Source organism: Scyliorhinus canicula, chromosome 15, assembly GCF_902713615.1.
Source record: "Scyliorhinus canicula chromosome 15, sScyCan1.1, whole genome shotgun sequence".
Taxonomy (NCBI): Eukaryota; Metazoa; Chordata; class Chondrichthyes; order Carcharhiniformes; family Scyliorhinidae; genus Scyliorhinus; species Scyliorhinus canicula.
This window is the reverse complement of record NC_052160.1, coordinates 37,758,987-37,764,526: the sequence shown is the minus strand read 5'-3', so window position 1 is coordinate 37,764,526 and position 5,540 is coordinate 37,758,987.

Sequence of the window (5,540 nt, the reverse complement as noted above, 5' to 3'; positions counted from 1 at the left end):
GTGATGCTGAAAAAGTTCTTGTAATGAAATGATAACCAGGGCATGGGGAGGGACGGTGTGCGAGCTCCAGCCAGACACCATGGAAGAGCTGGTCAGAAGTGGGGGAAGGAGCTACTCGGTCTTCATTTTTTTAAAAATTGAGTATCAAATTATTTTTTCCAATTAAGGGGGCAATTTAGCGTGGCCAATCTACCTAACCTGCACATCTTTGTGTGTGGGGTGAAACCAATGCAGACATGGGAGAGTGCAAACTCCACACAGACAGTGACCTGGGGCTGGGATTGAACCTGGGTCCTCAGCACATAAGCAGCAGCATGAAACCACAGCTACTCGGTCTTCAAAGTTAAACAAAATACAATCTTAATTTTGATTTAACCTTGCACTTGGCAACACATTGGTTGTTTCTGTAACCTCAAGCCATCAACGATTAAGTTACTTTAATGGTGTTATTAACAGGGCTGAGGAGAGTGCACAAGGTCCAAAACACTGCAGCTAGCGTGTTTTGGATTGTTTTTGTAAATGGAGTTCTCATCATTGTCCGGACTTAGCAGCAAGAGCTTCAGACCTGAAAGACTGCCAGTAAAAAATCAGAAGTCAGTTATTGACAGTACCTGCAAGTATAGATTTGATTTAACATTCACCATTTCTTTGGCAGGTTTCTTCATTATGGGAATATTAGCACATTGACTATAATTTGGCTGCTTATTTGCTTTGGGGGAAAGTATTTTATTGAAATGTTGTGCAGCTTGGGATCCAACTAACAATACCTTCAATTTGATCATCTTTTAAAATATAATTTTTTTTAAATCCACTGTTTATTATGTGACCTTTGGGCAGCCTTGTGTTTTTAAAAAAGAAATTAGACCTGCAAAGGGGGGGGCAGCACTAAAGGGGCTGCCGTTCAAACAAGCCCGACACAAATTCCGCTACCTGGGGATCCAAATAGCCCATGACTGGAAAGGGATCCACAAATGGAACCTCACCAGCCTGACGGAGGAAGTAAAAAAGGACCTGCAAAAGATGGAACACTCCCCTCTCCCTCGCGGGGAGAGCCCGGACGATCAAAATGAACCTACTGCCCAGGTTCCTCTTCCTGTTTAGATCCATTCCGATCTACATCCCCAAGGCCTTTTTCAAGTGACTGGACAACTTCTCATGGCGTTCTGTATGGGGGGGGGGGTAAAATGCTAGGATCCCAAAGAAGTCCTACAAAAAACAAAATCCGGGGGGGGGGGGGGGGGGGCTAGCTAGCCCTCCTGAATCTACAATTCTACCACTGGGCGGCAACAGCCGAGCGAGTAAGGGGATGGATCCAGGAGCCAGAAGCCGAGTGGATACGTGCGGAGGAGGCCTCCTGCATGGGGACCTCCCTCCGGGCCCTCGCCACGGCAGCACTCCCATCCCCACCCAAAAAGCACTCCAGCAGGCCAGTGGTGACAGCCACCCTCTAATCCTGAAACCAACTGCGGCAGCAATTTGGCCTGACCAAAATGTCGGACAAGGCTCCCATCTGCAACAACCATAGGTTCACACCAGCACAGAACGTGGGAGCCATTCATGCAATTGTTCCGGGACCTGTTTGTGGCCAACGTACAAGAGGAAGAATAGTCGGGTGGCCAAGAATCAGGGGAAAATGGACGGGAATCGGGGGAAGGTAGCCGGGGGGGGGGGGGGGGGGGGGGGGGGGGGGGGGGCGCTACGGGGTTCGTTATGGGGGTTTGATGGCTAGCTAAGGCCCAAAACCAAACTAAGTAAATGCCTATAAACCATGTGCCTCGGCCATATTGTGGAATGTAAATATGTATGCCGGCTAAAGGGGGCAGGCCACAGTTGTTATTATGAAGATGCTTACCTGTAAATATACTGTTAATTTTTGCGTATTTTTTCTTTCTTTTTCTCTCTCTAATAATTGTAATTTGTTGGATATAAAATATGAAAACTCAATAAAAAAACATTTATTAAAAAAAAAGAACTGTGGTAAGAAAACTAGTACGCCTATGGAACACTCGATTCACCCTCTGTCTGTACGAAGGGATAAACTGAAAGTTACAAATTCAGTGTGTTCTTTGTAATGGATGGAAAACTGTCCCATTTGTCAGCCTTCAATAGCCACTTCCTGCAAAAGGACTGGAGTCCTAACCACATTAAAAAATGCTTAGTTATGTATGCATGCAATAGGCAGTAAGGAAAGCGGACATCTGATCCAGATTGTGCACCCCACATCAGGAGCAACACCACTAATACATTCCCTAGAAATGTTTGAGAGAAATTCTTGTGGGTTGTTTGTCAGTCAGAACAGATACTGCTGCTAATGACCTTCAGTCTGCTTGTGCTTCAGACTGCTTTCTAAGCTTACCAGAAAAACTACAAAGTGCCCCAAAAGTCTGTGAAGATCAAAGTGGTAGGCACAAACTGGATTTTTTTTACTAATTTCAAAAGAATCAGGAGGTAGATCATTGAATTGAAGATATTGCAAACTGGAGGCAAAGCTCCACAAAATTAAGATACTTTTTTCCAGCAGCAAATGAACAGCCAAATGGAGTACATTTGCTGATTTACCAGCATGGAGATGCATTGACCAGTGAACTCAAGAACCCTGCCAAAGCAATGATGACGTAAATTAAAATCAAATGAAATTCCTGCTCGACTGACAGTTGATTTTTTTAAAGCCAGTCAGCCACGAAGCTGCATGAATGTATTTCCTGCGTCTCAATAATCAGGTTTTAAAAATTAAACATCGATTAAACTGATGTTTGCCAAACGAGAGCTGGAACTGACAGCAGAGCAGTGATTAGAGCAGCAGCAGGTACAGGAAAGACAAAGCTGCTCCTTCAGTCACAGATTATGTACTTCCTATGCTGGATTAATGCATATTCTTCTGTTTGTTTGATTTCTGGTGATTTGCTTGCCAAGCTGGTTTTCTGGTGCTGTTGGTTCATCTCTCCCTCCTGACAATTGGTCTGTGGAAGATATCTGGACAGTTATTCTGGCCATTTCTGCACTGGACAATTTGTGACATCTTCCAGGAGGCCAAAGGAAAGCAAAAGAAAATGAGAGAACAGGCGGTAGTCTGCTGGTAATGAGGGCGAAGCAAGCCTGGCAGAGCTGACACCCTGTCTTACATGATATGGGCATCGCTGGCTAGGCCAGCATTTATTTCCCATCTCTAGCTGCTCTTAAGGTGGTGTTGGTGAGCCACAGTGCTATTAGGGAGGGAGTTCCAGGATTTTGATCAAACGGCAGTGAAGGAATGGCAATATATTTCCAAGTCAAGGTGTTGAATGATTTGGAGGGAAACCTCCAAGTGAGGGTGGTGTTTGCAGGTATCTGCTGCCCTTGCCCTTCTAGATGGTAGTGGTTGCAGGTTTGGAAGGTGTTGCCTAAGGAGCCTTGATGCGTTCCTGCAGTTCATTTTGTAGATGGCACACATTGCTGCCACTGTGGGTCAGTGGTGGGGGGATTGAAGCAGGCTGCTTTGTCCTGGGTGGTGTTGAGCTTCTTCACTGTTGTTGGAACTGCACTCATCCAGGCAAGCAGACAGTATTCCAACACACTCCTGACTTGTGCCTTGTGGATGGACAGGCTTTGGGGAGTCAGGAGATGATGTACTCGCTGCAGGATTCCCAGCCTTTGACCTGCTCTAATAGCCACAGTATTTATATGGCTAGTCCAGTTTCATGTCAATGGTATCCTCAAGGATTTTGACAGCGAGGGAATTCAGCAATGGTAATGCCATTGAATTTCATGGGGTGATTGTTAGATTCCCTCTTGTTGCAGATGGCCATGCACAAATATTACTTACTTGTCTGCCCAAGCCTGGATATTGTCCTGGTCTTGTTGCATTTGGACATGGACTGCTCCAGTATCTGAGGAGTTGTGAATGATGCTAAACATTGTACAACCATGTACCCACTTCTGACCTTATGAAAGGACCTTATTTATGAAGCAGCTGAAGATGGTTGGGCCTACAACATTGCCCTGAGGAATTCCTGCAGTGATGTCCTGGAGTTGTGATGGTTGATGCCCAATCACCAGAACCAACTTGTCCCACCTGCTGTTTGTCCAGATAACCCATATGACCCTCTCCCTTACGGTTGGGGCTCATTAATTTAGCTGTTACCCACAGCACCTTATCCTGATTAGGCCCTGTGCTCGTCTCGGGGAGCTCCAGTCATGCAGTGATCCAGGTTAAAGAGCTGGAAGTGGATAGTAAATTATCGCAATGTGATTCATCACAACCAATTAGTATTGCAGAACGACCACCAGAATGTTCCAAAAGAAAGTGAATGCTTTACAGGTTCGATTTGTCTCTCAAAGCTTTGTTCCGGCTATCAAATGATACTCTGACCCCTATTGCCATCACCCTCTGCTTATTTGGGCGGGAAGGCACAGCATCACCGCACAGCTACACGAATCAGAGGTTGTAAAGCAGAAAGGGGAGTTGCTTCCTCCCAGCCCAACAAAGACAAAACCCAAATTACTGCCTCAGGTGTACAGGAAATTAAACGGAATTAGTGGGAGAGAAATAGAGCTCAATGTTTCAGCCACACTTTAATTGTGCAACAGATTTGTTCCAGGACTGTTGGTAGGTCTAGAGAAGAACCCTGCCCTCAATCGAAGCTTTCATCTGGTTTCTCCACCTATGTTCCTCAGCATTAAGTTCTTGACCCAGCTCATTTAGATGAGTCAGTATTGAATGTGCGGTTTTCTTTGTATTGTAGGTTTGGTAATGCCAGATTAACTACAAAAAAATATTAAACTGCGTTTCTGACCTATGAGACTGGGGCGGAAGAACAACCTACATTCTGCCAGAAACTAAATGGTCATTGCACCATCAGAAGCAACGTACTCCCAATGCTCTATTCTCTGCATTTGTGTGTGACACTACTGGGCTGCAGTGTTTATAGGATAGTTAACTCCAACATTACAGAGAGCTTAAACGTAATAGGGCCTTTTCTTTAAAAACTGCTCTCCTGAGGACAGGCAATTGTAGCTGAGCACGATGATCCTCCTTACATCCAAACCTTCAACAAAAATGTGACGGTTTCAGTGGAGAATGGCTGTTAACCAAAGAACACTGATTTAAGATGATTGGCAAAACATCCAGAGTCAAGATGAAACATTTCTCTGTTACACAGGGAGTTAAGATGTGGAATGCACTGACAGGGTGTTGCAAACTAATTCAATTGTGACTTTCAGAGGGGGATTTGATAAATACTTGGAACAGATATTTTTCATGGCTACGGGGAGGTACTAACTGGATGGCTCTTTCAAAGAGCAACCATGGGCACCCAAAGCCACCTTCAATGTTGCATCATCATGAAATTTCAATTGTTTTGTATCCTTTGGTAGTAAGGCATTGCTGCCCCTTGCGGGTGGAGTCAAACTGCACTACAGCCCAGTTAAAGATGTGTGCAGGGGTAACTTTCAGATGACTCAGTATCTCATCTGCTGGTTCAGGTGGGTATGGAAAATCCCAATGGCACTATTCAGGAAAGCTCTCCATGTGTCCCTTAGCTATCACCAAAACAGTAAGAAGT